Here is a 9,832-nt window from a genome sequence, read left to right as displayed (position 1 = left end):
ATCAAAATACATAAAAAATCGACTCTCATCAGTGTACATTTTCAGTGTAAACTAGTGTAATTTAGCTTAATGCAACTAAAATGGCTAATTTAAATTGATGAATATTTTTTCCTTCGAGATTTGGTTGCCTGAGACAATAAGTGGCTATTTTACAAGATTTGGTATATCTACGAATAAGTGATTACATATTAGGTTATTATATGCTTTAAAAGCACTACTTATTTCATGGCCGAAAGTATGCTTGGGGAGAAGTACTTTCCTCCTAGGATATGCGTATGTAAATGTAATCCGGAGCGATGCCAATTAATAAGTGATTATTATTTTTTTAAACGGCTTAAGGCCGGTACTATGTTCATTCTTGCGAAAAATTTTTATGGAAACCATTATTTCGCACTTAGAAAGCGGCGTTTTTTTAGGTAGCTTGGAGCGCTATTTTACAGGGAGCGATATTGGATTAAGTTGGTGGTGTTGCTTGTTTTTACAAAATAACATTTTATTTTTCCTTGGGCAATTGATCTGCTATTCCTTTGATCCTTTGTATAGTTTCGGAACAAAAATATGGTCCGTGTTTGATTTATAAACCCGCACAAATAGTTTTTAATAAATAAATTATTTCTTAATTCACATTGCAAATGGCGCCGTGCTATAAACGTCAGTTTTTCAACACGAAAAAACAAAGTATCACAAATGGAAAAAATTTCGCAAATTTTTCGCATTTTTTGGTTTTGTATGGAGTTTCAACGCGAAAACCGAACAGAGTACCGGCCTTTACCTACAAAATTACCAGGTATAGGCCGGTACTCTGTTCGGTTTTCGCGTTGAAACTCCATACAAAACCAAAAAATGCGAAAAATTTGCGAAATTTTTTCCATTTGTGATACTTTGTTTTTTCGTGTTGAAAAACTGACGTTTATAGCACGGCGCCATTTGCAATGTGAATTAAGAAATAATTTATTTATTAAAAACTATTTGTGCGGGTTTATAAATCAAACACGGACCATATTTTTGTTCCGAAACTATACAAAGGATCAAAGGAATAGCAGATCAATTGCCCAAGGAAAAATAAAATGTTATTTTGTAAAAACAAGCAACAACCACCAACTTAATCCAATATCGCTCCCTGTAAAACAGCGCTCCAAGCTACCTAAAAAAACGCCGCTTTCTATGTGCGAAATAATGGTTTCCATAAAAATTTTTCGCAAGAATGAACATAGTACCGGCCGTAAGGTAGGTACTATGTTCGGTTTCCGCAGCGAAATCCCATACAAAACCAAAAATGCGAAAAACTACCGAAATATTTTTTCGTTTGTGGTACTTTGTTTTTTTCGAGTTGAAAAACTGACATAAAGCGCATAGTCCCTAATTAGGTCGTGTTAAATCCTTCCATATGTTGAGATTAGTTAGTTTGAAAACATGGCGCCATTTGTAATGCGAATTAAGAAATAATTTATTTATTCAAATGATTTGTGTTAAATTATAATGCAAAAGTGGTTCGCGTTGTTATTTAAAATTGTTATACGATCGATTGACGGAATAAACATGGAGTGGTATTTTCATAATAAATTAGCAACCACCATCTAGCCGCCCCCAACTACATGATTGAATAGAAATAATGTATATAGGCCGGTACTCTGTTCGGTTTTCGCGTTGAAACTCCATACAAAACCAAAACATGCGAAAAACTAGCGAAATTTTTTCCATTTGTGGTACTTTGTTTTTTTCGAGTTGAAAAACTGACGTAACTCGCGTAGTCAGTATTTTCATAACATGGCGCCATTTGCAATGTGAATTAAGAAATAATTTATTTATTAAACTGATTTTTGTGAATTTATAACACAAAAGTGGATCTGATTATTATTTAAAAATGTAATCTGATGATTGATAAAACAAAGTATACCATGGAGTTGTATTTCCATAATAAACTAGCAACAATATCTAGCCGCTCCCTACTATATGGTAGAATATAAATAATGTACATATATAACATGAAATTTAAACACAAATGTTAAAAAAATACAAGCTTTATTTGGTGAATTATATTTTACAATCGTTTCATTTGTACTGGGCATCGGGATAATAAACACAAAACATAATTTAAACAAAAGGAGGCACAGCAATTGATGTTCCAAAACAAGCATTAGCACTTCAACATGTATAGTACCGAGGTAGCAATGAATGGAATCACAAGAATTAATTGCTATGTTCCAAAAAATAAAATGCAGCACTGTAAAATTAGTTGTTTAATTCCAAAGATATTTGTAAAATAACTTCGCCTGCTTCTTCTTTTTCAAATTATTTATTTTGTATGCGTGTGTGTGTAAATCGAGCCACTAGTTGCCTGTGTATATGTAATATTTTCGTGACAGTCTGCGATGTTGTCAATACATTTCGACGAAATAAACGCAAAAAAGTCCCAAAATTGCTGTTTTTCCCCTCAAAATATATTGTCAACACTATCATTTTTCAACGCGAAACAATGATTGAGTGGAACTTTTTTCGCACCAACAAACAGAGTACCGGCCTTATAACATGAAATTTATAGAAAAATGTTAACAAATAAAGGTAAGTACTATGTTCGCTTTTCGCGTTGAAATTTTCGTGGTTACTTTATTAAAACAGTTCAATATAAAGCAGACAAATCAACAAAATTGATGCGTGGTTTCTTGTTCCTCTAGATTTCGGCAAGAATTTACAGGAATAAGTTTGTTTTTATTTATAAATTTGATTATTTAAGGAAAAGTAATCGCGAAAATAAAGTGGTTTTCAACTCGAAAACCGAACATAGTACCTACCCTAAAGCTCTTTTAGCTCTTTAGCGAAGTTCATTTTACAATCGTTTCTTTTTACTGGGCATCGGGATAATAAACACAAATTATGCTGTCATTTCATGGTAAATATAAAGGAGGCAGTGCTATTGATGATGCAGTACTATGGTTGCAACGAATGGAATCACAAGAATAATTTGCTATGTTCCAAAAATAAAATTAGTTGTTCTGAACAAAGTTATACCAAAAATAAATGGTAAATGTTTATGCCACATAAATAAAATGTTATACCCTATACAGGGTTTTATAATTTAGTGCATATGTTTGCAATACCCAGAAGGAGACGAGATAGACACATGGTGTCTTTGGCAAAAATGCTCAGGGTGGGTTCCTGAGTCGATATAGCCATGTCCGTCTGTCTGTGAACACATTTTTGTAATCAAAGCCTAGGTCGCAATTTAAGCCCAATTGACTTCAAATTTGACACAATTATGTGTTTTGGATCAGATGGGGCCAGAAGCCAAAGTTTTACCCCAATTTGGTTGAAATTTTGCACTAGGAGAACAATTAGTACACTCAAAAAAAAAGTGAACCCTCTATTTCACTAAAGCCATATTAACTTTATATTAGTTCATAGAATCATTATGTTTGGAAAAAGTTTATTTTAGTCAAATAATTTTTTGCGTGTGTTAGTTAAATGAACTAAAAAACGGGAAAAAGTTATACACAAATAAAGCACAAAGATTTCCTAATTTCGTATTTCTTACAAAATAGTTCATTATTTCTTTAAATTTGTAAATTTTACCAAAAATGTGTCCATCATGAACTTCGTATGTCACTAAAGACATTCTTGCAATTTTGAACTCCAAGATTTCTCTTAAAACTACAAAATTTTCTTTAACTACTGAAAAAATTTAGTTATGTCTAATAAATTTTCTTGAATTTGTCGAAAAATATTTACTTATTTTTGCCATATCGGAGTGATGCCAGCGCTTGTAATACCGTTTAGTTAAAATTTTCTAAAAAAGTTCCAAATTTTCTAAAATTAATTGAAAGTTATCTTTCCTGGTGGGTTCACTGTTTTTTCAGTGTAGTATAGTCTAGTGTGCCAAATTTTATTGAAATCGGTTCAGATTTGGATATAGCTCCCATATATATCATTCTTCCGATATGCACTTATATGGTCCCAGACGCCTGAGATTTACCCTGATTTGGTTGAAATTTTGCACTAGGATTACAATTAGCAGTAAAGTCAAGTGTGCTAAATTTTATTGAAATCGATTCAGATTTAAGTCCCGATTTGGACCTATATGATCACAGAAGCCATAGTTTTAGCGCAATTTGCTTAAAATTTTGCACTAGGAAAACAATTAGTTCAGATTTAGATATAGCTCCCATATATATCTTTCGCCCGATTTAGACTCATATGACCAAAGAAGCCAAGTTTTTACTCGAATTTTGTTGAAATTTTGTACAGGGAGTAGAATTAGCTTTGTTGCTATGCGTGCCAAATTTGGTTGAAATCGGTTCAGATTTAGATATAGCTCCCATATATATTTTTTCTGATTTCGAGAAAAATGATCAAAATACATTGTAAAATCGTCACTGTTAGTCGAAAACTTGTAAAAATGACTCGAATTGAACTTTATTTCTAATAAATATCTATCGCCATGGGGCGTTAACCGATTTAACCGACTTAAATTTTAAGTCAAAAAATTTCTAAGAAGTCTTAAATAAAGGGTGATTTGTTAAGAGCTTCATAACTTTTAAAAAAAAAAAACGCATAAAATTTGCAAAATCTCATCGGTTCTTTATTTGAAACGTTAGATTGGTCCATGACATTTACTTTTTGAAGATAATTTCATTTAAATGTTGACCGCGGCTGCGTCTTAGGTGGTCCATTCGGAAAGTCCAATTTTGGGCAACTTTTTCGAGCATTTCGGCCGGAATAGCCCGAATTTCTTCGGAAATGTTGTCTTCCAAAGCTGGAATAGTTGCTGGCTTATTTCTGTAGACTTTAGACTTGACGTAGCCCCACAAAAAATAGTCTAAAGGCGTCAAATCGCATGATCTTGGTGGCCAACTTACCGGTCCATTTCTTGTGATGAATTGTTCTCCGAAGTTTTCCCTCAAAATGGCCATAGAATCGCGAGCTGTGTGGCATGTAGCGCCATCTTGTTGAAACCACATGTCAACCAAGTTCAGTTCTTCCATTTTTGGCAACAAAAAGTTTGTTAGCATCGAACGATAGCGATCGCCATTCACCGTAACGTTGCGTCCAACAGCATCTTTGAAAAAATACGGTCCAATGATTCCACCAGCGTACAAACCACACCAAACAGTGCATTTTTCGGGATGCATGGGCAGTTCTTGAACGGCTTCTGGTTGCTCTTCACTCCAAATGCGGCAATTTTGCTTATTTACGTAGCCATTCAACCAGAAATGAGCCTCATCGCTGAACAAAATTTGTCGATAAAAAAGCGGATTTTCTGCCACTGATTTTGGTAATAAAATTCAATGATTTGCAAGCGTTGCTCGTTAGTAAGTCTATTCATGATGAAATGTCAAAGCATACTGAGCATCTTTCTCTTTGACACCATGTCTGAAATCCCACGTGATCTGTCAAATACTAATGCATGAAAATCCTAACCTCAAAAGAATCACCCTTTATATGGTCGGTTCAGATTTAAAAGTATGTATATGGGAACATAAACCTTTATATATATATATCACCCAACAAATTTGGAGGATTTCAGATGGTATCGAAAATGTAGATCACAAAGTGGTGCATATATAGTCGGCCCGCCCGACTTTAGACTTTTCTAACTTGTTTTTATTTGAATAGCAAAATAATTTTCATGTATTGCACTCATGCTTGCAATCATTTTGGACTGATGTTGATCAGTGCGATAGGCTGGAATGAATCGATTTAATTTAATTGTTGCTTTTAAATTTCACTCAGCGACATTCATTGTCCATATATCTTGCATTTTATCAATTCAATTTAATTACGTGACTGAGATATTCTCTGGTATAGAACTCTTAACATCCCTTTGTGACGAATTATAAGTCGGGAACAGTGACTTTGGCTTAGGAACTACCCTTGAACGTGAGTTATGGGCTTAAGTTTATTGAATTTGAATATGAACTTTACATTATACACTATACTTTCGTTTGACAAAAAATAATAAGGAAGTAACAAAAAAATATATATGTGAGAAAAAAAAACTAGATGAAAATTTATTGGGTATGGAGTGGTAGTATTAAGTATGAGAAATGGTATGGTTTGTATTTCCATGATGGCTGCACAAAAACCTTTCAAAGAGTTGTACAGACAGCCACCACATGTATGAGTTTTTGGGTAAATCAACATGACCTTTTACTTTAACATGGATTTTCGATGTATTGAAGCGGCATTGTTCTTTGCGTGCATGATAGGGAAATTCATTTCAAGTTCAAGTCCTAAACCTCCAATTTTCTCAATGGCATCATAAGCATTATCGGGCAAACCACCATTACAAGCTGAATCTGTTGTATCACAATATAATAATTCCTGCTCGGAATATTGTTCCAGTTTATCAGTCCTGACATCATGCAAATCTTCGACATTGCCGGTAACACTAAAAGCCCAGCAAGAGCCACATTGAACTTTTCTCTCCAATCGAATTCTTTGGGCAATTCAATGTCTGGAATTTCAGTTTTAGGGGTTAAAGCAGCATTACCCTCATCTCGTTGCCACATGCCGGTACGTTGTTTATATTCGGTACTGGTCAAATCAGCAAATTCAGTGATACAATATTTGGCACTACCGCTCATTTGCATCCAAATCCTGTATGATTTTTAAATTTTGCTTGAAAATTCTCACACGCATTTGTCTTTCCATGGTGGTGTGACAACGACGATTTTAAGATATTCGACTTTATTCAAACTATGATGATTTTGTTCCTTATGTGTCTTCTTTTCGGCATATTCCAATGAACGAGTAGCGTTTTTCATCAATTGTTTTGTTGCTGAATTAAGTTTGTTGCTGAACGGATTGTCAATTGCTTCGGATGTAAAAGTTTGCATAACAAATTGACGGAATCCATTTGGATTATTATTGTCCAGTGCTTTGTGAGATTTGGTTCAAAACAATTCAAAAACTGGTAGAAAAACACTTCAAAAAAATTATTATGAATGCGTGTATGTAAACAATCAGCTGCTGCGTATGTATACGTAAAAATATTATGACGTTTGGCGATGTTGTCAATTAAATTGCTGAGAAATAAACGCAGAATAGTTCCAAAATAGCTGTTTTCTTCGTTCGAAACCTATTGTCAACACTCTCATTTTTCAACGCGAAAGAATGGTTAGGTGAAGTTTTTTTCGTGCCAACAAACATAGTACCCACCTTAAACTCGAACTTAACACCCACCTGTAACAAATATTATTGTAACCGAGTATCGAATAACCATTTGTATTTTACCTATTGTGAATGAATATTTAATGTAATGTTAGTTTTTGAAATAAAAGTTCACTTCATCTTTAAACGTTCAACGAAGCACACGTCTCTTATTAACAACAGGTTATGGGCCTTTGATTCACGCGAAAAGTGAATTCTTTTGAGGAGATACTTAACAATTTATACAATCTAAGAAAAGCTAAGGATGGCGACGAATTTTTCATTTCCATTTGAGAAATTACGTGGGCGCGAGAACTTTGATACATGGAAGCGCAGCGCCAAGTCGTATCTAGTTTTGAAAAATTGTTGGAAGATCGTTGAGACGGGGATCAATTCGCAGTCGAAGGATGCTGATAAGGAGTTCAATGAACGGACATTGGCAGAGATTACGTTAATGATAGAACCAAGCAACTTTGCACATATTGCTGACTCGGAAACAGCAAAAGACGCCTGGAATGCATTGGTACGGGCTTATGAAGACAGCGGCCTCACTAGAAAAGTAGAGCTATTGAAACAACTTGTTCAATTGAAACTTGGTGATTTTGATTCAATGGAGGATTACATCAATAAGATGGCAATGACGTCCATAAAGATCAAACAGACTGGTTTGAACACAGACGACGAGCTGGTAGCATCCCTTATGTTGGCTGGATTGCCGGAGGAATTTCAATCTTTGGTATTGGCCGTCGAAAACTTGAAGTCAAAATTAACCGTGGATATTGTGAAAATTTTGCTCCTACAAGACGCTAATGCATATTTTTCGAACGCAAAGTTGCAAAATGAGAAAAAGTTCAAGAGTCATGGTTGTGGTAAGGAAGACCATTTTGTCAAGAATTGTACCAATAAGGGAAAGAAAAATTTTCGAGAAAATGCTGACGCAAAAAAGAAAGCAAAAGTATCAGACGATAAAGTTATGTTTGCTTCATTTTTTTCTTCTAAGGACGTTGACGCCGACGACTGGTATGTTGATTCGGGCGTCACATGGTAAAGTGGTTACCGTTGCAAACAACAACAAAATTGCTGTAGAGTGTATCGGTGATGCAAATGTTCTATTAGCTGGTTACGAGAGCGAGACAACTATAAAGGACGTAGAATGTGTGCCACAATTATGTGCGAATTTATTGTCTGTACGCCAACTAACATCTACTGGAAAAACAGTTATTTTCGAGAAAAGTAAATGCAGAATTTTGGGAAGCGACAACAAAATCTTAGCAACAGCGACTTCAAGAAAAAATTTGTACAGGCTGGACTGTACAACAGAGGGCAAAATGCAGAAAGCACTCACTGTGAGTAATAACACTGAAATATGGCATCGACGCCTTGGTCATATATGTGAAGCAAATTTATATTAAATCAGTGACGTCCATTATCATAATTTGACGAACAATTTTGACAAACGTGATATATGTATAATAGGGAAACATGTAAGAAGCTCCTTCAAGGAATGTGGTAATCGAGCAACTGAAGTCCTCGGATTAATTCACTCGGATGTAATGGGACCATTCAAAACAAAATCTTTTTCCGGGTCTCGATTCATTGTTACATTTATCGATGATTACTCTCGAAAGGTTTTTCTAGTCCCCATTAAGAGGAAATCTGAAGTTTTCGAGGAGTTTAAAAAATTTCAATTAATGGTGGAAAATCAATGTTCGAAGAAAATTAAAGTTTTCCGCACCGACAATGACACTGAATATTTAAGCGAAGATTTTCGGAAGCACTTGGATATGTGTGGGATAGTGCATCAGAAAACTGCGTGTGCGTTGCATGACGATTGATTCTTGTTTGGATGAAAAGTTTTGGGCCGAAGCGGCAGTTACAGCAGCTTATTTGATTAATAGAACTCCATGTAGAAAAAATGATGTGAGCCCAGAGGAATTACGCACCGGAAAAAGACACAGTCTGTTTTTGGTTGCAAGGCATTTGTACACGTACCCAAAGTAAAACGTTCCCAGCTTGATGCAAAGTCTACGTGATGCATTTTCGTTGGATACAGCAATGAGAGCAAGGCATAACAGGTTGGCTGATAAGTCCCCGGTCTAACAAAGAAAAACACCTTTTCTTGTCAAAATTCGTTCTTATTATTCAATATAGTTCCCTTCAAGAGCGATGCAACGATTATAACGACGTTCCAATTTTATGATACCATTTTTGTAGTACCCCTTCGGTTTTGCCTCAAAATAGGCATCCTTTTGAGGTCTGAGAACAAGAAAAAGTCGCTGGGGGCCAGATTTGGAGAATACGTTGGGTGGGGAAGCAGTTCGAAGCCCAATTCTTGAATTTTTGCCATCGTTCTCAATGACTTGTGGTACGGTGCGTTGTCTTGGTGGAACAACACTTTTTTCTTCTTCATATGGGGCCGTTTTGCCGCGATTTCAACCTTCAAACGCCATATAATAGTCACTGTTGATGGTTTTTCCCTTCTCATGATAATCGAAAAAAATTATTCCATGCGCATCCCAAAAAACAGAGGCCATTACTTTGTCAGCGGATTACAAGAATTCCTTACAGACAAAAAACTTAAAAATTATACATATATCAAATCGTACCAATGCTGTATGTACTAATTTCAGTGAATATGGATCCCTGAAATGTTTACAATTTCTCTTAATAAAAGCGAGTAAGGAGT

At 35.1% G+C, this 9,832-nt stretch overlaps 1 long non-coding RNA gene and 1 pseudogene across 1 annotated transcript in view; one reads left to right on the top strand and one right to left on the bottom strand.

Annotated features, from left to right (window-relative positions):
* Positions 1 to 793: 793 nt before the first annotated feature.
* LOC142223388 (uncharacterized) overlaps positions 794 to 9,832 on the top strand; it is a 232,889-nt gene continuing 223,850 nt past the window's right edge. Inside the window, exon 1 of the long non-coding RNA XR_012718711.1 lies at positions 794 to 1,222. This is a non-coding gene — a long non-coding RNA (uncharacterized LOC142223388). The remainder of the gene's footprint in view (positions 1,223 to 9,832) is intronic.
* Positions 5,850 to 7,138, bottom strand: LOC142223387 (cathepsin F-like; annotated as a pseudogene).

This window comes from Haematobia irritans, chromosome 2 (assembly GCF_050003625.1).
Source record: "Haematobia irritans isolate KBUSLIRL chromosome 2, ASM5000362v1, whole genome shotgun sequence".
In the NCBI taxonomy this organism is placed as follows: Eukaryota; Metazoa; Arthropoda; class Insecta; order Diptera; family Muscidae; genus Haematobia; species Haematobia irritans.
Note: the sequence above shows the minus strand (reverse complement) of the source record. Positions and strands in the feature narration are given on the sequence as shown.